General features: G+C 39.3%; 4 pseudogenes; 1 reads left to right on the forward strand and 3 right to left on the reverse strand.

Annotated features, from left to right (window-relative positions):
* Nucleotides 1-331: 331 nt before the first annotated feature.
* On the reverse strand, nt 332-953 carry LOC147823253 (CWF19-like protein 2 pseudogene; annotated as a pseudogene).
* A 296-nt stretch (nt 954-1,249) lies between these two features.
* LOC101703993 (CWF19-like protein 2 pseudogene) lies at nt 1,250-3,292 on the reverse strand (annotated as a pseudogene).
* A 4,515-nt stretch (nt 3,293-7,807) lies between these two features.
* Nucleotides 7,808-8,784, reverse strand: LOC101724911 (nuclear receptor-interacting protein 3 pseudogene; annotated as a pseudogene).
* An 8,812-nt stretch (nt 8,785-17,596) lies between these two features.
* Nucleotides 17,597-18,379, forward strand: LOC101699504 (glycoprotein endo-alpha-1,2-mannosidase-like protein; annotated as a pseudogene).
* The last annotated feature ends 9,085 nt before the right edge of the window (nt 18,380-27,464 follow it).

The following is a 27,464-nucleotide window of genomic DNA, read 5'->3' on the forward strand; positions in this document are numbered from 1 at the left end:
TGTTCTTAAAAAAATACAAAGAAGCCAAGCAATAAACTTAACTACCTTGAAGCAGGCCCAATTTCCTGGAAACCAAGGATTTGCTAGGTTTCCCAGCTGTCCTTTCAGAAAACCCTTTTCTAGATTAACTCATTTAGAACATCAAGAAGTAGATACAGAACAGGAATGTGAGCAGGTCATCCAGTAAATTTGCTGTTACTCCATGGTCACTAAAATGAAATCTCCAGGAGATGAGGGAAAAGGATGACACAATCCAACAGTGCCCAGGTGTCAGAGCGAGAGCAGCCTGCTGTTGTTACTTTATTCCCTATGACCTGAGGCTCGACCGTTTAGTGAGATGCAGTGGGAATTAAACTGAAAAGAATATCTGAAGAGGAAATTAAAAATGAGAGGCACACGTCAACATTTTTTACCTTTGGTGAAGTCATATGCTTTCCACCACTGAGCAAACTGAAGTGCTTTCTTCCTCTGATCCTCAAAGCTTTCTCAACCTTCCACCAAAGTCTTGGTTCTAGGTTCAATATCCCACCAATGATTTCCTTTTAAAGTAATGAGAGAATTTGTGCTGATCTTCAATGACATGGGCAAATCCTCCTTTGAGGCCAAAGTCCACCGAGAATAAGGTAAGCCTTGGGTACAGACTTTCTGATGTCTTTTGAAGAGAGGTCAATCAATTTCTTGTTCATGCATCACCCTTCATCAGATTCCATTATGGCTTTTTAAAAATAGACAGAAGCCATGTCACCCACTTCCTTTGGGAGGGGAATACATTCATAAACCATATGATACTGTTTCTTCATGCTCATGTTAGTTTCTAAAAAGATGCAGTGCAATCCTTTATCTTCAAACATCTTTACTAATGATTTCCTAAACATCTGAATTTCTTCCCAGATGTTTTCACTCAATAAGGTAGCAGCTCAAAGATGCTGCAAAGAGATTATAATAGTCTCCATCTGCTTTCCCCTCCCCATAAACTTAGATTCCATTCTCATAAAACGTTTGTTTTGACTCTCTGTTTTCCCGTTTTTGACTAAATCACTTAGGGTTGGATGCTCATCATCATGAAAGTATCTGACTCTTTTTTTCTCATGGGCGGAAACTCTGTGTCTCTTTGCACTTCCTGTTTTTAATTCCAGAAATTCTGGTATGTTCACAGGCCACTGATTGACTCCAACATGTTAATCTTTTTTCATTGTTTTCCATGGGTTTCCATTGTTTTCCATGCAAAGAAACCTGAGCTGTTGTTGAACTAAGATGGCTCAAAATTTCTAGCTTTGCTGTGAGATGACAGTTCATCATCATCAGAGGGTCTTAAGAATTTAGGCCTCAAATTTCCTGGAGAAGAGAAGTCTTGATTTTGCCTTAGATTGAATTCTCTTCTATGTGATACTAAAGACCCATATCTCTTATCTTTTTCATTACTGCTAAATTTATCTTTATTGCTACTGTTTGCAATCTCTGTTGTACCATACCTATCTCTTGAACTTTAATTATATTTTACCAAGTTTAATTTTCTACATTCTTGACTATTTTGTACTTTATCTGACTATGTTGGTTTCCTCCACTGTTCTTGTCTAGAATCTTCATTTTTGGATGGAATTTTTCAGCTCCTTCTAATTTCAACTGACATATTTCCATTGACCCATATCTTTCAGCTACAATGTCCTCAAATTTTCTATTTTGTTTTTCTGCTTGTTCCTTCATTCTTTGGTAAGATTTCCTTAGCCAGCTTAATCCACCATCCTCTACTCCCAAAGCTTTAGTAACTGACAATATGTTGTTGTCTTCTGATGGAAGACATGTCTGACCATCCTTCCAATATGGATTCAATTCTCTTTCAACTAGTTTAGACTGTTCAAGTGCTTGGTTTTTCTCTCACTCTATTTTCCTTTTCAGCTTTAAGTGATGATGATGACACAGATTTAAATAAAATCAACAGTCATCCACTCATCCTTCTGAATAACTTGGTTGTCATCTTCTTTTCCTAACTTTTTATCTTTCACTTTCCAAGCCTTTTTCCTTGCTAGGAGTCTGGGATGGAACAGCTTCAACCCACTCATCCTCAGAGCTCAATGAACTATCAGCTGATTAACTTTTTTCATATTTCTGTTTCTTGCTCTTTTTTCGTCTCTTTACTTTTTTTGAATTCTTGTCTTTTTTCTTCTTTTTCTTCAGAGAATATTCCTTTGAGAGCTGTTCAATTCACTCATTCACATCAGGTAGCATCCACGTATCCTCACCTCAAAGTTATTTAAGTTCTTTCCTCTTTTCTTCTTTTTCAAAATTGGCTTTGGCTTGACACATCTCCGCCCTGGCAGCTTGGGTCTGTTCCTTATGCTCCTTTGATAGTCTGCCAATTCACCATCTTAAAGTGAACAATTCAGTGGTATTTAGTATAATCCCAGTGTTGTGCAACAATCACCACTATCTCATTTCAGAACATTTTTACCATCCCAGAAATGATGTCCCGTTCCTCTTAGCAGTCATTCTCAGTTCTCCTTTCACCCCATTACCTATATATGGAATCATGTAACATGTCACCATTTGTGAATGGCTTCCTTCCTGTAGTGTAATTGTTTTCAAAGTTCATCAATGTCGCAGTATAGGTCAGTCCATGATTCCTTTTTATGGGCAAATAATATTCTATTCTATAAACATTTCCTCTATTCATTCATTAAGTAATAGACATTTGCTTTCCAGTTTTAGCTATTGTGAATAATGCCAGCACAAATATTTGAGGATAAGTTTTTATGGGAACATACGTTCACATCTCTTGTGTATGCCTAGTAATCAAATTGCAGGATCATATTGTAACTCTGTTTGGCTTTTGGAAAACTATCAAAGTGTTTTCCACAGTGGCTACACCATTGCATGTCTGCAGTCATCCCTCTTTCATGATGGTAGAGAAAATTCCCACCACACTCTCTGAGTCCACATGTTCATCTTGGCAAAGCAAGTCCTTCCTTCTGCAGAGGGTAGAGGCATAGATCTCTACCCAGGTAGGCTTCTTTTGTGTTTCCTGGCAAAGGAAGCTCAGGCTTCCCCTTTTCTAACCACCAGAGTCATATACCAGGCCTATGTCACTCTAGCTCTCGGGAAAATAAGTGACATTTTCTGTTATATGTAACATGGATCAGTCCTTTCAACCCTTATCCTGTTAAGGCTGCTTTCTCTCATCACCTTCAGGGTTTATAGAGATATGGAACTTTCTTCTCTTTCTTTACTTGAATATGTAGCTGTACGATAGAAAACCATGAGCTGAAGTGTTGAAGTGGCTGCTCCACAAGGGCATGTTCTACAACCTATATTGTACTTCTATTACTTTTCTTATCATGTGTCTTCTCTGGTGTGTAGGACAAGGATCACAGGGAAATGGCAGTTTTGGCTTGTTCTTTTTCTAATATTACCTTTTTAAGTATTAAAGCTTCTAATTGTAAATGTGACTTTTTATATTTTTGCTGGAACAATAAATTTGGACATATCCTTGATCTTGCATGTTCCTGTGCAAGAGATAACAAATTTGGCCTTGAATGTGTAGTGAATAAACTTATGATGCTTTTTTATGAGTGGGAGATCACACTGGCCAGGTTAACTGCTAAGACAGATTTTTTTATATTCTTTTATTGGTACATTTTAGGTGTACAGTATAATGACATTTATCATTGGAGATATGCACCTTTACATACTCTCTTGGTTCTTATTTTTTCCCCCTTCTCCTGCCCTCCCTTCAACCCCTCCATCCCTCCCTATTTACAAAGACTTTGTTTCCATTTTTTCATTTTCTCATATTAATTCTATTCCCTTCTTTTTTTCCCCTACCCTTCCTACTTCCCCTTCCCCTTTGCCCCTTTTCTTTCTATTTCACATTATCTATTATACTTTTTAGTTCTTATTTACACTTTCAGTTTCTCACTCTAGAGAAACTATTCGGTATTTACACATGTGTGTCCTGTTTATTTCACTTAAGAGTATCGCCTCAATGTGGATTCATTTAGCTATAAATGTCTCTAATTTCTCATTTTTTATGGCTGAGTAGTACTCCATTTTATAAAAAAAACACATTTTCTTTATCCGGCTCCAGTTGATGGGCGTTTGGGCTGTTTCCAAGTTTTAGCTGTTACAGATTGTGCTGCTATGAACATGGGTACACATATATCACTGTGGTATGACTCTTTTAATTCTTTGGGGAAGATAACCACAGGGGAATAGCTGGGTCAAATGGGACTTTTAGTTCTAGATTTTTGAGGTATCTCCATACTGATTTCCACAGTGGTTGCACCAGTCTACACTCCCACCATCAGTGGAGCGGTGTGCCTCTTACCCCACAGCCCCGCCAGCATTTGTTATTGGTTGATTTCATGATAGCAGCCATTCTTTCTGGAGTGAGGCGGAATCCCAGTGTTGTTTTCATTTGCATCTCTCGAATGACCAGTGATGTTGAACATTTTTTCATGTATTTATTTGCTATTTCTACTTCTTTGTGTGAGAAATGTCTGTTCATTTCAGATGCCCATTTTCGGATTGTGTCTTTAAATTTGGGAGGTCTGATTTTTTTAAGTTCTTCATAGATTCGAGATAGTAGACCTTTGTCTGAGGGACCACTGGTGAAAATTTTTTCCCACATTGTGGGTTGTCTCTTCACACTGCTGGTGGTTTCTCTTGCTGTATAGAAGCTTTTTACTTGTAAAAAGAGATCCCACCTGTTGATTGTTTGTGCTAGTTCACGGGCAACTGAGGTTTTGTTCATAAAGTCTTTTCCTACCCCAACGTCTTGAAGAGTTCTACCTAACCTCTGATCCAGCCAGTTCAGTGTTTCTGTTTTTATAATTTTTTGAGGGGAGGTTTCACTTTATTGTTATATCAGTCTCACAAATAATCCCGACACAGCCATAAACACTGAGCAGATAAAGTGCCCTTGCAGAGAGGCCTGGCAACAGAAGGAAGGAGGAATCCAGTTCATCTCCTCCATGTCACCAGCCTAGAAAGATATTTCTATTACACAAATGTGAGGGCAGCTGATGAACCGGGTAATCTATATGATGGACAACCTGAGCTAAGAAATAGAAAATCATACCAAGTGGGTTTGTGCAGGGCAAGGAAATAGAAAAGTCAGAAAATACTCGTTCCTCAAATGAGTCAGGCATAGAAATATCAAACAACAAAAATATTTTTCAAACTTCCTGTATTTGAGGTGGGCATCTAATAAGGAATTAGATAGGTCTGGTACTTCTTGGTGGTATCATTCCTGAAAACAGTGACCTGGATACACTTTCTTTCTCCCATACACTGAGGCACAAGAATTTTCGAAGACTCTGGGAAGAACTGACCTCAGCTTTTTGCCTTGCCAGCCCCCCAAAGTAGAACACTGGGAAGATGGAGGCTATCAAAGTAGTCAATTTGGCAACATCTGAAGAAGGTTAACGAATCTCTTGTAATTATCTTTGGACATTTTAAAGTGCTCTATGAAGCCTAGGGTTTAAAACATAATTATTTGGTTAGAGAAGTCCAAGTGATTTGAATATATTGAAATTATGATATCCTAAGCCCACTTCATCTTAGCTGTTTTTATTCTCAAACTGCAAAATCACTAGCTGATTTTCCGAGACCAGAAGGATCACTAAAGACCATCTGATCATCCTTATGATGCCATATAATCCTGAATGCAAAGGCCCAGGCTCAGGTGCATCTTTCCATAACCTGAGAGTTCCTGGCTTCACTTAGTCCACAGGGAATCAAATAAGGATAAACCAGAAGGAACGTTCAACAAGTCTCACTTGTGGCCAAGAGTCAAGGCTTTCAAGGAGGAAAGAGAGGTGAAGAATTTTAGCTCCACCCTAGGATAAGAACCAGGCCAAAGTGTTGACATGATAGGTAGGGGAGAAGTGTAGAGAGGCCTTGGTGGAAAGGAGCAAGTCCTCCTAGGTAAGGAAATGGGGTGTAGCTGGAGGCAGGCTGAAAGCTGGCAATCCTAGGATCTGCTGAGCTGCAGGTGTTGCCTCCCCTACTATGGGTGGCCTTGCTTAGTTTTTTGCTTTGGTTCCTTTATTGAGGCTGATAGGAAAGGAGCCTGTGGAAAGACCCAGTGACAACTGACTGCCTGATTGTTCAAATGGGGGTCACCAAATTCCCAGTTTTTAGGAGCTTCTGTGAGGCCAAATTCAGGGTTCAAAGAAATGTTTGGTAAATGAAGAATGTTTGGCAGTAACTGAACCATGAATGGACAAGATAGTTGGTGGTACATGGCAAGGTTCAAAGTGGGATCCATTAAACACCCTGAAAACTATTGCTATGAACCAAGTGTAGACCTGGGACTATCTTAAAGGAATACAGCTGGGTATTTTTCTGACTCTTCCAAACACTTTTATGACTGAACTGAATGGGAGACTCTATTACAGGTACCCTCAAGTTACGACTGGCCTGACATATGAACAACTTGGAAGATTCAGCCGCCTCTTGTTATGTATAGTATGTACCTAGGTAAATATCCAGATCTCAGCTGTATTGACTTACAGCTAAGCTGAGTTACAACCAGCCCTTGTGAACTGATAGAGTTTGTAAGTCAAGGGTCCACTGTCCTAATGTGGCTAAACTGACACCGGAAGAAACAACAACAACAACAAAAAAGCTTAAAAAAACTCCCAGGATTTCCCCAACCCTTCGAGAGGGTCAGGCAATACTGCCCAATTATTAAAGGTTGTTCTTAATACTACCAGCTTCCCTGCATCTGAACAAAGCTGAGGAATTTCCCAATCCTCAGTTCCCTGCCTGGAAGTTTCACTCTGTGCCTCCATTCCAGAAAGCTTTCCCCAGGTAGGCCTCACCATCAATTACTCTACTCAGTCTTCTCCCTTTTATTCTAACCCTGCTGTGGGGTTTTTCATTTTCTTTCTCTACCCCTGTTTCCAGATACTTGAGTCTCTTTCAGATATCTAACAGGCTGGGTCGAAAAACTGACTGGATCTTGGTGGTAATCAATGTCTCACAGTGATGCCTAGATTATTTACTAAAGGCATCAGTGATGTGTCTCAGACAGGGATTAATATTCATCTGTCTGTGATCTCTTCCCCTTCCTCCTCTCCAAGAAGTTCACAGTGAAAGACTACCTCACTTCATCTCTGTACCCTCAGGTTTTAGTGCCAAAAGAAGGCCCTAAATGTAACAGTTCGGGTAGGGTACTTTTGGTGGGCTTGGCACCCAGGAAGGCAGTCTACTCAGATCCTCCTGGCATCTGTCTCCAAAACACATTCTTCCCCTGCCCTGCCCTTTTCACACACTCTTAATCCTTTGCCTTCCTGTTAAGGCTTGAAAACAAATGAGGCAGCACAAGAGCCCTGGCTTGGAAATCAGGTCTGAGTTTTAGGTCCCTCCTGTCACTGATGTAATATATGAGCTTAAACAATTCACTTGCCTCTCTGGACCTTTAAGTGAAGTGTTTGGAGTAGGCGACCTCTCTAGGCTCTTTTAGATCAGTTCAAACCTGAGAAATCAATGAATTAATTAGCAGAGATTCTAATTCCAAGACATAGGTTTCCTACACCTCTTTGAAACAGCTGAAAGAAGGTAAGTCAGAATAAAAACTAAGATACATCATGTTCTGGTACAAACACCCAATGATAAATTTAAATGTATTTTATACCTAAAATGTACCAATAAATATATATATTAAAAAAGAAGGTAAGTCAGGTTCCTATTTATTATATATTTAGCTATAGGAAAAGAAGTGGTGTATCTATGAAGAAATAGAACCTGGCAGCCCATTTACTTGACTAATAAAAGCAAATTTTTGAAAGAAGCAGAGAAATAGGCCACAAGTAAGACCTGGCAGTGTCAAAAAGGGTCTATTGAATTAAGTGATCAAAGGGGTAAAAAACAATGGCTGTAACCAGACAAGATCTCTAAGCACAAACTATAGTCTAGAGAGGTCTAGGGGAGAAGGAGCCCCTGGAGCATCTATTGGAAGGAAGGACTTGGTCCACAGCAAGTTGCTACGCATTTGGTTCAAACCCATCTCAATCTGTCAACCTGGTGTGTGCACACGTGCAGACATCCTGCTGGCTGCAGTTACGCTTCAGAAGTGTTGTCTTCATTCAAAGAAATGGTCTCCACAAAAGGGATCTCTTCCTTGTCAGTCTTCCCCATGATCAGTCGGTGCTTATCCAAGTTTATAATTCACTTCAGGGATCGGAGAGTCTGGAGACCGAGAGACAAGTTTTTCTCATTGTCCTCAACCACAGCTGCTGGACAATCCAGGCGGAAGGAGCCCAGGGTGATCACTAGATGCTCAATCTGACCCACTACCTTAAGATGCTGGGGCAGAGAAAGCTTTTCTCCTTCATGCTTGTGAGATTTAACAAGCTCCTTGAGTCCCAATCTGTCCACACAGGCTGAGTATATGAGATTATATTGACAGCCTGTGTCAACCAAGGCTTTCACATCCTTTCCAGCACACTGGGAAGAAACCAAAATCATGTCATCATCCTCAGACTTCTTTAGTCCTTCAGACTTAGACTGGTTGAGTTTGTTGGTCTTGGAGGCCCAAGGAACATGACTGCTTCAGAGCTTAGACAGGTTGGTTTTCATGAGGTGTCTCTGCAGAATGTTATGAGGTTGCATGTCCTTAGACAAGCCCAGCTTCTTGAGGCCGTCCAGGGGCAGCAGGTTGGCGGAGTCCTTGTAGATGAACTGCACCGCTTGCTTCATCCGGCACTGCTGCAGCAGCGATGCTGCCTCTCTCATGTCCGTCTCCTTGCAGCCACCCTCGGTGAGGAGGCCTGAGTAAAACATCGCTGAGGCGTGTGCAGCCGAGCGACCCCATCGCTCCTGGCTCCCGGTGTCCTCAGCCTCGAGCTCCTCCAGCCTCCTGTTTTTATATTTACATCTTTAATCCATTTGGATTTTAGTTTAGTGCATGGTGAGAGGTATAGGTCTAGTTTTAGTCTTTAGCAAGTTGAAACCCAATTTCTCCAGCGCCATTTATTAAAGAGACTATCTTTCCTCCAGCTATGGTATTTGGCTCCTTTGTCAAAGATGAGGTGGCTGAGTGTGTCTGGCATTGTTTCTGCATCTTCTAATGTGTTCTACTGGTCTTCAGGTCTGTTTCTTTGCCAGTACCATGCTGTTTTTATCACAGTAGCTTTGTAGTATAGTTTCAAGTTGGGGGTTGTAATACCCCCTGCCATGTCTCTGTCACCTAGAATTGCTTTTGCTATTCTGGGTCTCTTCTTGTTCCAAATGAATTTTTGGATTGTTTTCTCAAGGTCTATTAAGTATGCTGCTGGGATTTCAATTGAGATTGCATTGAATCTATATAGCAATTTTGGAAGTATGGCCATTTTCACTATGTTGATCCTTCCTACCCAGGAGCAAGGGATGTCTTTCCATTTTCTGATATCCTCTTCCATCTCTTTTTTCAAAGTGCTATAATTTTCAGAGAAGAAGTCTTTGATTTCTTTTGTTAGGTTGATTCCTATGTATTTCAGTTTTTTGGATGCTATCATGAAAGGAATTGTTTCCCTAATTTCTCTCTCAGTGACCCTGTTGTTCATGTAGAGGAAAACTATTGATTTTTGTGTGTTGACCTTGTATCCAGCTACTTTACTGAATTTGGCTAATAAGTCTAGAAGACTTTTAGTGGAGTTCTTGGGGTCTTCTATGTAGAGTATCATGTCATCTGCAAATAATGACAATTTGACTTCTTCATTTCCTATCTTTATTCCTTTTATTTCTTTCTCTTGTCTAATTGCCATGGATAATGTTTCCAAAACGATATTGAACAAGAGTGGTGATAGTGGACATCCTTGTCTTGTTCCTGATTTTAGTGTGAAGGATTTCAGTTTTTGACCATTTAGTATGGTATTGGCTGTTGGTTTTTCATAGATGGCTTTTATCAGATTGAGGTAGAGACTGTTTATTACAATTTTCTGTAGGGTTTTTATCATAAATGCATGCTGGATTTTGTCAAATGCTTTTTCTGCATCTATTGAGATGATCATATGGTTTTTGTCCCCGGATCTATTGTTATAGTGTATTACATTGATTGATTTGCATATGTTGAAGCATTCCTGCATCCCTGGGATGAATCCCACTTGGTCAGGGTGCATGATCTTCTTGATGATCTTCTGCATTCTGTTTTCCAGTATCTTATTGAGGATTTTTGCATCTATGTTCATTAGTGAGATTGACTTATAGTTCTCTTTTTCGGTTGGGTCTTTCTCTGCTTTGGGGATCAAGGTGATGTTTGCTTCCAAGAATTATCTTGGGAGTATTGCTTCCCTTTCTATTTCGTTGAAGAGTTTAAACAGTAGTGGCAGTAGTTCCTCTCTAAATGTCTTATAGAATTCAGCGGTGAAACCATCAGGACCTGGGCTTTTCTTGGTTGGTAAGTTTTAAATTACGTTTTCAATTTCATTGATTGATATTGGGTTGTTTAGAATTTTCAGGTCTTCTTCATTCCACTTTGGTAATCTAAGATAGATTTTTAAAAAATATTTCAATGGTACACTTTTGATATACATAGTGATAACATTCATCATAGGGAATTTGTACCTGTACGTAATATAACTTGATTCTTCCCCCCCTCCATTGCCTTCCCCTCCCTTCAACCCTTCTTCCCCTCCTTATTTACAAAAGCTTTGTTTTCATTTTTTCCTTCTCTTTTTTCCCTTTCCTTTCCTTCCCAGTCCCCCCTCTCTTGTTCCCCTTCCCATTTGAACACTTTCTTCCTATTTCTCAATATCTATCATCCATTTTTGGTCCTTATTTATTCTTTGGGTTTCTCACATAAGAGAAATAATGTGATATTCAAACATGTGTGTCTGGTTTATTTCACTCAAGGTGCATCCATTTACCTAAAAATGTCTCAGGTTTTTCCTTCTTTATGGAAGAGTAGTACTCCTTTGTATGTAAAAACCACATCTCCTTTTTAAAAAAATTCTTTTAGTTCTTTTATTGGTACATTTTAGGTATACAATTCATTTACATTTATCATTGGGTGTTTGTACCTGTACATGATGTATCTTGGTTCTTATTTTTTTCCCCATTACCTGTGCACCCTTCACCCCCTCCGCCCTTCCCTATTTACATAGATTTCATTTCCATTTTTTTTCTTTTCTCATAGTTTTTCCTTTCCCTCTTTTCCTTTCCCCTTCCCCTCCCTTAACTCCTTCATCTTTGGACCTTTTTTCCTATTTCAAAATATCAATTATTCATTTTAATCATTTTAACCCTTGTTTACTCTATCAGTTTCTAACACTAGTGAAACTATTCAGTATTTACACGTCTGTCCCATTTATTTCACTTAAGAGTATGGCCTCAATATGCACCCATTTAGCTATAAATGACTCCAGTTTTTCATTCTTTATGGCTGAGTAGTACTCCATTTTATAAAAATACCACATTTTCTTTATCCAACTTCCAGTTGATGGGCACTTGGGCTTCTTCAAAGCTTTAGCTATTACAAACTGTGCCACTATGAACATGGGTGCACATATATCACTGTGGTATGATTCTTTTAATTCTTTTGGGAAGATGCCCAGCAGGGGAATACCTGGGTCAAATGGGACCTCTATTCCTAGTTCTTTGAGGTATCTCCATACTGACTTCCACAGTCGTTGCACCAGTCTGCACTCCCACCAGCAATGGAGAAGGGTTCCTTTCTCCCCACAACCCTGTCAGCATTTGTTAGTTGTTAATTTCTTGATAGCCGCCATGCTGAGGTGGAATCTCAGTGTTGTTTTCATCAGCATCTCTTGAATGACCAGCGATGTTGAATATTTTTTCATATATTTGTTTGCTGCTTTTACTTCCTTGTCTGAGAAATGTCTGTTCATTTCAGATGCCCATTTTTGAATTGGGTCTTTGAATTTGGGGGGTCTGAATTTTTTCAATTCTTTATATATTCTAGATAGTAGTCCTTTGTCTGAGGTACAGCTGCTAAAATTTTTTCCCATATTATAGGTTGTCTGTTAGCTCTGTTCGTGGTTTCGTTTGCAGTGCAGAAGCTTTTTAATAAGACGAGATCCCAGTTGTTGATTCTTTCTGCTAGTTCGCGTGCTGCTGAGGTTCTGTTCATGAAGTCTTTCCCTATGCCAATGTCTTCAAGAGTTCTACCTAACTTATCTTCCAGAAAGTTTAGTGTTTCTGTCTTAACATTTATATCTTTAATCCACTTCGATCTTAGTTTAGTGCATGGTGATAGGTATGGGTCTAGTTTCAATCTTTGGCAGGTTGAAATCCAGTTTTTCCAACACCATTTATTAAATAGGCTATCTTTCCTCCAAGGATGGTGGTTAGCTCCTTTGTCAAAGATGAGGTGGCTGAGCATGTCTGGAGTTGTTTCTGCATCTTCTAATCTATTCTATTGATCCTCAGGTCTGTTTCTTTGCCAGTACCATGCTGTTTTTATCACAGTAGCTTTGTAGTATAGTTTCAAGTTGGGGATTGTGATACCTCCAGCCATGTCTCTGTTGCTTAGAATTGCTTTAGCTATTCTAGGTCTCTTATTGTTCCAAATGAATTTTTGGATTGTTTTCTCTAGTTCTGTGAAGTATATTGTTGGAATTTCAATTGGCATTGCATTAAATCTATATAGTAGTTTTGGAAGTATGGCCATTTTCACTATATTGGTTCTTCCTACCCTGGAGCAAGGGATATCTTTCCATTTTCTTGTATCCTCTTCGATCTCTTTTTTCAGAGTGCTGTAGTTTTCATTGTAGAGGTCTTTTGCTTCCTTTGTTAGATTGATTCCTAGATATTTCATTTTTTTGGAGGCTAATGTAAAAGGAATTCTTTCCCTAGTTTCTCAGTCAGTCTGTTATTTGTGTACAAGAAGGCTATTGTTTTTTGAGTGTTGACCTTGTATCCGGCTACTCTACTGAATCTGTCTGTTAAGTCTAGAAGTCTTTTGGCTGAGTTTTTTATGTCTTCTATGTAAAGTATCATATCATCAGCAAATAATGACAGTTTAACTTCTTCTTTTCCTATCTTTATTCCTTTTATTTCTTTCTCTTTTCTAATTGCTGTGCCTAATGTTTCCAGAACAATATTGAACGGGAGTGGTGATAGTGAGCATCCTTGTCTTGTTCCTGATTTTAGCGTGAAGGTTTTCAGTTTTTGACCATTTAGTATGATGTTGGCTGTTGGTTTTTCATAGATAGCCTTAATCAGGTTAAGATAAAGACCTTCTATTCCAATTTTCTGTAGGGTTTTTATCATGAATGGGTGCTGGATTTTGTCGAATGCCTTTTCTGCATCTATTGAGATGATCATATGGTTTTTGTCCTTGACTCTGTTAATATGGTGTATTACATTTATTGATTTACATATGTTGAACAATCCTTGCATCCCTGGGATATATCCGACTTGGTCAGGGTGTATAATCTTCTTGATGACCTTCTGTATTCTGTTTGCCAGTATCTTGTTGAAGATTTTTGCATCTATGTTCATTATGGAGATTGGCCTGTAGTTCTCTTTTTGGGTTGGGTCTTTCCCTGGTTTTGGAATCAAAGTAACTCTTGCTTCTAGGAATGAATTTGGAAGTATTGCTTCCTTTTCAATTTCCTTGATGGGTTTAAAGAGTAATGGCATTAGTTTTTCTTTAAATGTCTTGCAAAATTCAGCAGTGAAGCCATCTGGACCTGGGCTTTTCTTTGTTGGTAAAATTTTTATTACATTTTCAATTTCACTCATTGTTATTGGGGTGCTTAGAATTTCTATATCTTCTTCATTTAACTTTGGCAATTGGTATGTATCTAGGAATCTGTCCATTTCTTCTGTGTTTTCCATTTTATTGGAGTAGAGGTTATCGAAGTAGGTATTGATGATCCTCTGGATTTCTGTTGGATCTGTTGTGACTTCACCTTTTTCATTCTTAATTGCATGTATTTGTGCCTTTTTTTTTGATAAGCTTGGCTAAAGGTTTATCAATTTTATTTATTCTTTCAAAAACCCAACTCTTTGATTCATTGATTTTTTTTGTATCGTTCTCTTAGTCTCCATTGCATTGACTTCTACCCTAATCTTTATAATTTCCTCTCTTGTACGAGCTTTGGATTCATTATGCTCTTCTTTTTCTAGGAGCTTGAGGTTCTTCATTAGGTTATTTACCTGAGTTTTCTCTGTTTTCCTAATATGGGCATTCACTGCTATGAATATCCCATGTAGAACTGCTTTCATTGTGTCCCGTAGATTCCTGTATGTTGTACTGGTATTTTCATGTACTTGTAGAAACTGTTTATTTTCTTCTTTAATTACTTCTGTGACCCATTGGTTGTTCAAGAGGGTGTTATTCAGTTTCCATGTGTTTGATGGGGTTTTGTGGTCTCTTATGTTATTGATCTCCAATTTCATTGCACTATGGTCTGATAATAAACAGGGGGTAATTTCTATTCTTTTACATTTACTTAGATATGTCCTATGAGCTAGCATGTGGTCTATTCTGGAGAATGACCTGTGTGCAGCTGAAGATAATGTGTATTCCGATTTTGTGGGGTGGAACACTCTGTAAACATCTATTAAGTCCATTTGTTCAATAGCTTGGTTCAGTTCTAGAGTTTCCTTGTTAACTTTTTGTCTAGATGATCTGTCTATTTGTGATAGTGGGGTATTGAGGTCCCCCACTATAATTGTGTTAGTGTTTATTTGGTTTTTCATGTCTATTAATATTTGTTTTGTATAATTGGGGGCATTTGTATTTGGTACATATGTATTTATGATTGTCATCTCTTTGTCTTGGATTGTTCCCTTCACAAGGATGTAGTGACCATTTTTGTCTCTTTTAATTAGTTTTGGTTTGAAATCTACTTTGTCTGCAAATACGATTGCTACCCCTGCTTTCTTCTGGGTTCCTGTGGCATGGAGAACTTTTTTCCATCCTTTTACTTTCAGTCTATGAGTTTCTTTTTGAGTTAGGTGTGTTTCTTGTATACAGCATATTGTTGCATTTTCCTTTTTAATCCATTCTGCCAGTGTATTTCTTTTGATTGGTGAATTGAGGCCATTAACATTGAGGTTTATAATTGAGAGATATTGATTTATCCTTGTCATGATGTTTTACTTTTGTTGTCTCTTTTATTTCTTATTTTTCCCCCTTTCCCTTTAGTGTCTTACCTTGCCCGGTGGCTTCTCTCTGTTGGGCCTCATGGAGTTGTGACCTTCATTGCTTTTTTCTAGGATATTGTTTAGAATTGCTTGGAGTGCTGGTTTGGTGTTCATGAAATTTCTCAGGTGTTCTTTGTCGTGGAAGTATCTAATTTCCCCATCAATTTTGAAAGATAATTTTGCAGGATACAACAGTCTAGGTTGGAAGTTATTTTCTTTTAGGGCTTGAAATAGTTCACTCCAGGCTCTCCTTGATTTGAGGGTTTGTGTTGAGAAGTCTTCTGTGATTCTGATGGGCTTTCCTTTATAGTTGATTTGTTTCTTTTTTCTAACTGGTTGTAGGATTTTGTTTTTCTGTTGGGTTTCTGGGATCTTGACTATTATATGTCTAGGTGTAGATTTTTTTTGATCATGGCTGGGTGGAGTTCTATATGCCTTGCTTCTCTGTATGTCCAATTCTCTACCCCTCTCTGGGAAGTTTTCCACTATTACTTCTGTGAACAGTTTTTTAATGTCAATTGTGCTTTCTCCTGTTTTTTCATTGACTCCTATCAGTCTTATGTTATTCTTCTTTGCATCGTCTAGCAGTTGTTGGATTGATTTCTCATGGTCTCTTACTATTTTTAAGAAATCTCTATTTTCATGGTCTCTAACTGTGATCCTGTCTTCTATATCTAATATTCTATCTTCAGATTCCCTTAATCTGCTGTGGATACTTTCAGTGGAGTTTTTGATCTCCTGAATATCTGTTTGAATCTGTTTCATGGATTCCATTTCTTTCTTATGTTGGGTGATCATGGTTTCCATTTCTTTCTTATCCTATGTATTCTTGGCTTCCAGCATGTTTCTGAGCTCATCTATTTTTTTATCTGTTTCTGTTCTAGATCCTCTAACCATGTCTTTCACTCTGCTCACCATCTCTGCAGATATCTGGGAGATTATTTCTGCTTTGAATTTTTCTAGAGCCTCATTCATCTGTTTTGTTACTTCCTGTGCTATCAGTTCAGGGTGTCCAGGTGGTTGATTATCAGATTTTTCCACCTCATTTCCCCCAGAAATTGCCTTTTGTGGGGTGGAAGTCTGGGTTTGTGACTGGCTTAAATGCCTTCTCATTTTTGTTTTTGGTACTGTCCCTGGTTTAGTTCCTGGGTTGATATTATGAAGTTGCTTATTGTAAGTATCTTTGTTGATCTATTTAAAACCCTTATGGAATGATTGCTTCTCAGAGGTGTCTACCGGATATAGCTATTCTTTAGGTTTTGAGTCTATAATGACTCTGAGGCTATCTTATTTTCATTATACCATAAAGGAAAACTATTTAGATCAATCACGACACCTTAGCCCAAGTCATACAATCAGCAACACCATAACATCAAATACCTCTTAAAGAATGACAATTTGTGGTAGTTATTAATCTATCACCTTTAGCTGTGTGACTTAAATCAAGATCGAGGACCAACCCAACATATAGTGAATAAACTCTTCAATATAACAACTTTTCCCTTTGGAATGAGGAGTTAGAAGGGGTTGGGGAGGGAGGGATAGATGGGAAGAAGGATAGGGGAAGGTTAGCAGTGTGGTCAGAGGACACAGGTGAGAAGGAAAAAGAGAATAATAGGAAAATAAAGAAGAACTCTGAATGAGGACCAAAACAGTGGCAAAAAGGGAAGATGAACAATGTGGGAGAGCAAGAAAGTGAGTGTAAGAGAGAGAGAAAGGAAAGAGAAAAGAAAGAATAAAAGAAAAGAGAAAAAGGAGAGGAAAACAAATATTTGTAAAGAGTAGGGAAAAAATTAAAGATAAGAGAAGCAAAAGAAAAGGAAAGAGAAAAAACCAAAATAATAAAACTAATTTTGGACACATCTGCTGCGTGCAGGTCAGGATGCAGACTTGCGCAGTAGTTAAGAGCACATGCAGACATGGTCTCCAGCCCTAGCTGAGCCTCTTCCTGCCTCTCTCAGCTGCTGCTTCTTCTCTTGTAAGACAGGAACAACCCTGCCATGACATAAGAACATTATGAGGACAGGGGTGAACATGGGCAAACACGTCTGCCCCACCCATCAGAGAAACTGTGGCTGCAAGAGGTCTTGAGGCATGGGTGAAATCTGAACCAGAACAAGAGAAGAAAGCTTATTACACAGAATGACCAGAGTGCAGATTTAAAGGCAGAAATGAGCACAGCGTGTGTGAGGAGCAACAGAAAGAGGCTGGTGTAACTTGAAGTCAGGTTCATTCCTGATACAGGCACTCATGTTGGGTCTGCACCGGGGGAGAGCCCACCCAGGGCAAACCACACCCAGGACCGACCACAGAGGATGCCGCGGGGTGGATGAGAAGCAATGGGAAGAGAGAGAAGCATTTGTTTATGAGCAGCAGGCAAAATGGACTGCAGTCAGGGGAAGAGAGCATCCGATGTCAGCAAGCTCTGTCCGCTGCTCTGGAGACAGTGAAGAGTTCTGAGGCATCCTGGTCCTCTCCTGGTACCCACCTGGCATGGCTGATGATAATGGGGAGCCCTCAGATGACCTGGTACCTGCCATTCTAGACACTGCCCATCAGTACAACATCCAGGTGGCCTTCCACATCCAACCTTATAAGGGCCGGGATGACATCACTGTACATGACAACATCAAGTACATCATTGACATGTATGGCTCCCACGGTGCATTTTACCACTATAAGAACAGCATGGGCAAAAGCTTCCCACTCTTATATCTACGACTCATACCTGACAACCCCTGAGGCTTGGGCGCACCTCCTGACACCAAATGGGCCCCACTCAATCCGCAACACACCATATGATGGAGTCTTCATAGCTCTGCTGGTAGAGGAGGGCCACACCCATGACATCCTTGCGGCAGGATTTGATGGCATGTACACCTACTTTGTCTCCAATGGTTTCTCCTTTGGCTCGTCCCATGAGAACTGGAAAGCTGTGAAGAATTTTTGTGATGCCAACAATCTCATGTTCATTCCCAGTGTGGGGCCTGGCTACATTGACACTAGCATCCAGCCCTGGAACAACCACAATACTCAGAACAGGTTCAATGGCAAATACTATGAGACGGTGCTGCAGGCAGCCCTGACAGTGAGGCCAGAGATCGTCTCCATCACCTCTTTCAATGAGTGGCATGAAGGCACACAGATTGAGAAGGCCATTCCCAAGAAGAGCCCCACTCGCCTGTATTTGGACTATCTGCCTCATCAGCCCAGCCTGTACCTGGAGCTGACCCACCGCTGGGCAGAGCACTTCATCAAGGAGAAGGAGCAGTGGCTGATGTGAGGGGCCTGAGGCAAACATCCAAGCCTTGCTGGAAGATGTCACCATATAGGCTCAGCTGAGGGCACAGGCACTCACTGGCCCAGCAGCTGGGTGCTTCTGGGTGGTCATCAAGCCAGGGCCCATGTAGGACAGAGCCTGTTGCTGTGGCAAGCGTGCCGGGGCCCACTGCAGAGATGCAAAGCAAGGTCGTGTTACAGCGAGAAGGGTAGAGGCTGGCAGGTGATTGCATGCAGCCTAGGGCAGCTCCATGTCCTCAAACCGCTTTCATATAATCTTTTCTGGCTTTGAACTCTCCATCGGGTTGCTGCTGTGTAGTGGAGTCAGGCAGTTACTGCCTTTGGAAGGGTTTCAGCATTCTGAGCTAGCATGCACCCTACTCCCTTCTGCCAGTCTGTGTTCCCTTATGAGGCCTCCCTCATTGTGTCTCCTTGAAGATAGGAAACCACAGTTGAGACTTTCTGAAAGGGAACTTACAGATTTAAGTTCCTCCCAGCTGTCAGGAAATATTCCTGAGCAGTCACATTCACTCAACACTAACTGAGCACCTTAGTATGTGCTCAGTGCTGGGGAAAAGGTGACTAAGAATGGCTCCCATCCTCCCAATGCTACAGGGCCCAGTTTTCCTTATTTGGTGTGGCCTTGTAGCTAATGCCTGGCAGTTATGTTTTCCTTTTTGGTGGTTTCACCCAGTGTTTGTTGAGTACTTTTTCCTCTGAGAAAATACCTCTGCTCCAGAGCCTACATATCTCGAGTATCTCATCCCAGGAAAGAACTAGGACATTTCCCTTCAGCTGGCTGAACTGAATGAGCCCTCTCACTGGAGCCACTTGGAGCACTACTGGGGTCACACGTAGAGGGATCAAGTACACATTCCTGGGGCCAGGGATTTAGCTCAGTGGTTTCGCCGCCTGCTGCACAAGCACAAGGACCCGAGTTCGATCCCTGGTACCAAAAAAAAAAAAAAAAAGGAAATCAAGTACACATTCCTTTTGCTCTAAGACCTTGTAAATTCTGACTTCAGTCAGATTTTGACATGTGGCCTGGGCTGGCTGTAGTTTTAGCATAATGAAGAGTGGGTTTTCTTGAGAAATTACTAGTTTAAATTAAGACTTCTAGAGGGAATAATTAACAAGCCAGTGCTTATTTACAAACTAATATGCTAATTTCAGGGACTCTCAATAAAGTAGGCCCTGGAACACCTTGGCAAGATTCTTAGGATATACTTGAAATAATGTGCATTGGAAATCACTGTACTGAGAGGACTATGGTCTCAAGACTGAATCATAATTTTGGGAAATTGGGTACATAGGGAAGGAGGGGAGTGGACCCCAGGTCATCTCAAGGACACCTAGCCCTATTTGGGTTTCTGACACTAAACTCCATCAGACAGATGAACAGTGCCAGCCACTGAGCTTGTGGCTTAGTTGAGGGAACCAAGACAAGCAGGACAGTTGATAGGGCTGGATGTTGACATGCAGTAGTTTCATTTCGCACGGACAACTTGACAACTAGGGCAAGGCCAGCAAGAAGGAGAAGCTATCCTCATGCATTGCTGTAGGCTAAGAAACTTAATTCAGTTCTCTTGAAGGCTAATCTACATCAAGAGCCATAAATGCATATGTACACTTTGATCTAATAAGTCTTACCCTAAGGAAACAATTTAAAAAAGAAAGAAAAACCCATTTACAAATATGTTTACAGTAGCATTTTTTAACAGTAAAAAGTTCAAATGCCTGACTACAACTTTAACAGTTGGTATACATGTGAATAAAGATAAAAAGCTGCTGAGTGAACACTGGAATTAAAGTCACTATACATATAATTTTAATTATACTTTATAAATAAATAAAGGTCACTGGCTAAAAAAAACAAAACAAAACAAAACCAACTAAATTTGGGAATAAAAAAATAGCCATGAAGATGAAGGGCCTCTTTCAGCGTATGTCTCTGCTGTCACAATAGACAACATGGATTGCAGTGTGCAGATATAATTCAATGAGTCTCAGCAAGCTAGTCTCAGACCCATGAGATTCAGGCAGATTTCTGGCTGCAAGTACCAAGTTGAGCTCCCTGTCTGCCCATAGGGCTGAACTCTGCAGAGCTGTATTGCAGGTTCCAGCTGCCCTTCCAATGAAGACAGTCCAAGTCCTGATGGGAGGTGAAGATGACACCAACTTAACCAGTACAGTGGTCTGGTGGTCCGGTGTCCTCTGTGACATTTAAGCAAGGCACAAACGCAGGCTTCCATGCCACAAAAAGGAAATTCTGGGGGAAATGAGGTGGAAAAGTCTGATAATCAACCACCTGGACACCCTGAACTGATAGCACAGGAAGTAACAAAGCAGATGAATGAGGCTCTAGAAAAATTCAAAGGAGAAATAATCTCCCAGATAACTACAGAGATGGTGAGCAGAGTGAAAGACATGATTAGAGGCTCTAGAACAGAAACAGATAAGAAAATAGATGAGATCAGAAACATGCTGGAATCCATGAATGCCCAGCATAAGGAAGAAATGGAAACCATGATCACCCAACATAAGAAAGAAATGGAGGGGCCAGGGATTTAGCTCAGTGGTTCTGTCACCTGCCTCGCAAGTGCAAGGTCCCGAGTTCGATCCCTGGTACCAAAGGAAAGAAAGAAATGGAATCCATGAAACAGATTCAAACAGATATTCAGGAGATTAAAAACTCCATTGAAAGCATGGAGAGCAGACTACGAGAATCTGAAGACAGAATACCAGATATAGAAGACAGGCTTGAAGTGAAGGACCATGAAAACAGAGATTTCTTAAAGATAATAAGGGACCATGAGAAATCAATCCAACAGCTGCTAGATGATGCAAAGAACAATAACATAAGACTGATAGGGTCCATGAAAACACAGGAGAAAGTACAATTGACATAAAAAAATGTTCACAGAATACCAGAAAACTTCCCAGACAGAGGTAGAGAATTGGACATACAGATAAGTGAGGCATATAGAACTCCAACTAGCCATAACCAAAAAAAATCTACACTGAGACATATAATAGTCAAGATCCCAGAAACCCAACAGAAAAACAAAATTCTACAGGCAGTGAGAGAAAAGAAACAAATCACGTACAAAGGAAAGCCCATCAGAATCATGGCAGATTTCTCAACACAAACCCTCAAATCAAGGAGAGCCTGGAGTGAAGTATTTCAAGCCCTAAAAGAAAATAACTTCCAACCTAGACTGTTGTATCCTGCAAAATTATCTTTCAAAATTGATGGGGAAATTAGATACTTTCACAACAAAGAACACCTGAAAAATTTCATGAACATCAAACCAACACTCCAAACAATTTTAAGCAATATCCTAGAAAAAGACAGTGAAAGCCACAACTCCATGAGGCCCAACAGAGAGAAACCACCAGGCAAGGTAAGACACTAAAGGAAAAGGGGGAAAAATAAGAAATAAAAGGGCCAACAACAGTGAAACATCATGACAAGGATGAGTCAATATCTCTCAATTATAACCCTCAATGCTAATGGCCTCAATTCACCAATCAAAAGAAACAGACTGACAGAATGGATTAAGAAGCAAAATCCAGCAATATGCTGTATACAAGAAACACACTTAACCCAAAAGGAAATTCATAGACTGAAAGTAAAAGGATGGAAAACAGTTCTCCACGCAACAGGAACCCAGAAAAAAGCAGGCGTAGCAATCTTATTTGCAGACAAAGTAGATTTCAAACCAAAACTAATTAAGAGAGACAAAAATGGTCAGTACATTCTTGTGAAGGGAACAATCCAAGATGAAGAGATGACAATCCTAATATATATGAACCAAATACAAATGCCCCCAACTATACAAAACAAATATTAATGGATATGAAAAAACCAAATAAGCACTAATACAGTTGTAGTGGGAGACCTCAATACCCCACTATCACAAATAGACAGATCATCTAGAAAAAAAATTTACAATGAAATTCAAGAACTGAATCAAGCTATTGAACAAATGGACTTAATTGATGTTTACAGAGTGTTCCACCCCACAAAATCGAAATACAGATTCTTTTCAGCTGCACATGGGTCATTCACCAAAATAGATCACATGCTAGCTCATAGGACATATCTAAGAAAATGTAAAAGAATTGAAGTTGCCCCCTGTTTATTATCAGACCATAGTGCAATAAAATTGGAGATCAATAACATAAGAAACCGCAAAACCCCAACAAACACATGGAAATTGAATAACACCCTCCTGAACAACCAATGGGTCACAGAGAAAATCAAAGAAGAAATAAGACAGTTTCTACAAGTAGATGATAAGGCCAGTACAACATACAGGAATCTGTGGGACACAATGAAAGCAGTTCTATGTGGGAAATTCATAGCCATGAATGCCCATTTTAGGACAACAGAGAGAACTCAGATAAATAACCTAATGCAGAACCTCAAGCTCCTAGAAAAAGAAGAGCATAACAAACCCAAGGCTCGTACAAGAGAGGAAATTATAAAGATCGGAGCAGAAATCAATGCAATGGAGACTAAGAGAATGATACAAAAAATCAATGAATCAAAGAGTTGGTTTTTTGAAAGAATAAATAAAATCGATAAACCTTTAGCCAACCTTATCAGAAAAAGGAAAGAAAAGGCTCAAATCCATCCAATTAAGAATGTAATAGGTGAAGTCACTACAGATCCAGCAGAAATCCAGAGGATCATCAATACCTACTTTGAGAACCTGTACTCTAAGAAAATGGAAAACACAGAAAAAATGGACAGATTCCTAGATAATATGAATTGCCAAAGTTAAATGAAGAATGTTAGACCCAGCGAGAAAGAACCAACCAGAGACCAATACTAAATCCACACAGGAGTTTATTACCGGCCTGAACCGGAGCCCAGCATCAGACTCAAGCCCTGACTTGGGGGAGACAAACATGTTTTATACACCTTTGAGGCCAACAGTTTCTAGGCCCCCCCCATGGGATAGCACTAGCAAAGCAAGGGAAAGGTACAGAAGTGGAACGCCTTGCTATTAGAACATATGTAAAACAATAGTTGATTAATTGTTATTTCTAAAGGGACCTTTTAAGGGGAGGAGGTTTCTAAGCTTCCTCCTTCTGAGTTCATCTAATGGACAGGCAGGTGGGTCAAGCAGCAATATGGAGTTTGTCAGGCTAACTAGGGTCCTTCAAAGAAGATATAGAAATTCTAAACACCCCAATAACAATGAGTGAAATTGAAAATGTAATAAAAATTTTACCAACAAAGAAAAGCCCAGGTCCAGATGGCTTCACTGCTGAATTTTGCAAGACATTTAAAGAAAAACTAATGCCATTACTCTTTAAACCCATCAAGGAAATTGAAAAGGAAGCAATACTTCCAAATTCATTCCTAGAAGCAAGAGTTACTTTGATTCCAAAACCAGGGAAAGACCCAACCCAAAAAGAGAACTACAGGCCAATCTCCATAATGAACATAGATGCAAAAATCTTCAACAAGATACTGGCAAACAGAATACAGAGGGTCATCAAGAAGATTATACACCCTGACCAAGTCGGATATATCCCAGGGATGCAAGGATTGTTCAACATATGTAAATCAATAAATGTAATACACCATATTAACAGAGTCAAGGACAAAAACCATATGATCATCTCAATAGATGCAGAAAAGGCATTCGACAAAATCCAGCACCCATTCATGATAAAAACCCTACAGAAAATTGGAATAGAAGGTCTTTATCTTAACCTGATTAAGGCTATCTATGAAAAACCAACAGCCAACATCATACTAAATGGTCAAAAACTGAAAACCTTCACGCTAAAATCAGGAACAAGACAAGGATGCTCACTATCACCACTCCCGTTCAATATTGTTCTGGAAACATTAGGCACAGCAATTAGAAAAGAGAAAGAAATAAAAGGAATAAAGATAGGAAAAGAAGAAGTTAAACTGTCATTATTTGCTGATGATATGATACTTTACATAGAAGACATAAAAAACTCAGCCAAAAGACTTCTAGACTTAACAGACAGATTCAGTAGAGTAGCCGGATACAAGGTCAACACTCAAAAAACAATAGCCTTCTTGTACACAAATAACAGACTGACTGAGAAACTAGGGAAAGAATTCCTTTTACATTAGCCTCCAAAAAAAATGAAATATCTAGGAATCAATCTAACAAAGGAAGCAAAAGACCTCTACAATGAAAACTACAGCACTCTGAAAAAAGAGATCGAAGAGGATACAAGAAAATGGAAAGATATCCCTTGCTCCTGGGTAGGAAGAACCAATATAGTGAAAATGGCCATACTTCCAAAACTACTATATAGATTTAATGCAATGCCAATTGAAATTCCAACAATATACTTCACAGAACTAGAGAAAACAATCCAAAAATTCATTTGGAACAATAAGAGACCTAGAATAGCTAAAGCAATTCTAAGCAACAGAGACATGGCTGGAGGTATCACAATCCCCAACTTGAAACTATACTACAAAGCTACTGTGATAAAATCAGCATGGTACTGGCAAAGAAAAAGACCCGAAGATCAGTGCAATAGATTAGAAGATGCAGAAACAACTCCAGGCATACTCAGCTTTGACAAAGGAGCCAACCACCCTCATTGGAGAAAAGATAGCCTATTTAATAAATGGTGTTGGAAAAACTGGATTTCAACCTGCCAAAGATTAAAACTAGACCCATACCTATCACTGTGCACTAAACTAAGATCAAAGTGAATTAAAGATATAAATGTTAAGACAGAAATAGTAAACTTGCTGGAAGATAAGTTAGGTAGAACTCTTAATGACATTGGCATAGGAAAAGACTTTATGAACAAATCTTCAGTAGCAAGGGAGCTAGCACAAAGAATCAACAACTGGGATCTCATAATATTAAAAAGCTTCTGCACTGCAAGAGAAACTACCAACAGAGCTAAGAGACAACCTACAATGTGGGAAGAAATTTTTAGCAGCTGTACCTCAGACAAAGGTGTACTATCGAGAATATATAAAGAATTGAAAAAAATCAGACCCCCCAAATTCAAAGACCCAATTCAAAATGGGCATCTGAAATGAACAGACATTTCTCAGACAAAGAAGTAAAAGTAGCAAATAAACATATGAAAAAATGTTCAACATCACTGGTCATTCGAGAGATGCAGATGAAAACAACAGTGAGATTCCACCTCACCCCACAAAGAATGGCTGCTATCAAGAAATCAACAAATAACAAATGCTGACGGGGCTGTGGAGAGAAAGGATCCCTTCTCCATTGTTGGTGAGAGTACAGACTGGTGCAACCACTGTGGAAATCAGTATGGAGATGCCTCGAAGAACTAGGACTACAGGTCCCATGTGACCCAGCTATTCCTCTACTGGGTATCTTCCCCAAAGAATTAAAAGAATCATACCACAGCGATATATGTGCACCTATGTTTATAGTGGCACAGTTTGTAATAGCTAAAGCTTGGAAACAGCCCAAGTGCCCATCAACTGGAAACTGGATAAAGAAGATGTGGTTTTTTAATAAATGAAGTTCTACTCAGCCATAAAGAACAAGAAACTAGAGACATTTATAGCTAAATTAATGCATATTGAGGCCATACTCTTAAGTGAAATAAATAGGACACACATGGGTAATTACCAAATAGTTTCTCTAGTGTGAGGAACTGAAAGTGTAAATAAGGATGAAAATGATTAAAATGAATAATTGATAATTTGAAATAGGAAAAGGTCCAAAGGTGTAGGCGTGGCAGGAGGGGAAGGGGAAAGGGAAGAAGGGAAAGGAAAAATTATGAGAAAGAAAGAAAAAAAGGAAAGAAAGTCTATGTAAATAGGGAAGGGTGGTGGGGGTGAAGGGCGCACAGGTAATGGGGGAAAATAAGAACTAAGATACATCATGTTCAGGTACAAACACCCAATGATAAATGTAAATGTATTGTATACCTAAAATGTACCAATAAATATATAAATTTTAAAAAAAGAAAGTTTTTGGCCCCTGTGCAAATGATAAGGTATCTGAGTGTGCCTGGGGTTGTTTCTGCATTCTCTATTCTGTTCCATTGATGTATACGTCTGGTTTTTGGCCAATCTTTTACTGTTTTCATCACTGTAGATTTGTAATATAACTGGAAGTTGGCGAGTGTATGGCTTCCTGCCTTCCTCTTGTTGTCCAGGTTTGCTTATGCTATTCTAGGTCTTTTTTGGTTCCATAGAAACTTTAGGATTGTTTTTGACTGAGATTGCATTAAATCAGTTTTGGAAGTATGGCCATTTATTTTGACAGTATTGGTTTTTCTTATCCAGGAACAGGATATTTTTCCATTTTCTGATGTCCTCTTGAGTCTCCTTTAAAAGAATACTGTAGTTTTCCTTGTAGATGTCTTTCATTTCCTTAACTAGGTCAATTGCTATGTATTTTCTTTTTCTTGATGCTATTGTGAGAGGTATTATTTCCCTAATTTCTCTCTTGGTGAGTTCATTATTGGTGTACAGAAACACTATTGATTTTTGAGTGTTGACTTTGTATCCTGCTGCATTACTGAATTTGGTTATTAATTCTAGGAGTCTTTTTTTTTTGGTCTTCCATGTGGAGAATCATGTCACTTGCAAATATTAATAATTTAACTTCTTTCTTTTCTTTTCCTTTCCTATCCTTATTCCTTTTATTTTTCCCTTTGGCAAATAACTCTGGCTAATGTTTCAAGAACTGTATCAAACAGGAGTGGTGATAGCAGACATCCCTGCCTTCTTCCTGATTTTAGAGTAAAAGCTTTCAGTTTCTTGCCATTTAGTATGATGCTGGCCATTGGTTTGTCATAGATGTCTTTTATCAGATTGTGATAAGAGTTTGTTACCTATTTTCCTCAGGGTTGGATTTTGCCAAGTACTTTTTTGCAGTTATTGAAATGATCATATGCTTTTTGTCCTTGTGTTACATTTACTGAATGCATATGTTGAACCATCCTTGCATCCCTGAATGTCTGGAATGAATCCTACTTCATCATGATTTATAGTCTTTTTGATGATTTGCTATATTTTGTTTACCATTATCTTGTTGAGGGTTTTTGCATCTATGTTCATTAAAGGCAATGTCCTATAG

This window comes from Heterocephalus glaber, unplaced genomic scaffold (genome assembly GCF_053883595.1).
Source record: "Heterocephalus glaber isolate CG9 unplaced genomic scaffold, H.glaber_assembly_v1.0 deba00001594, whole genome shotgun sequence".
In the NCBI taxonomy this organism is placed as follows: Eukaryota; Metazoa; Chordata; class Mammalia; order Rodentia; family Bathyergidae; genus Heterocephalus; species Heterocephalus glaber.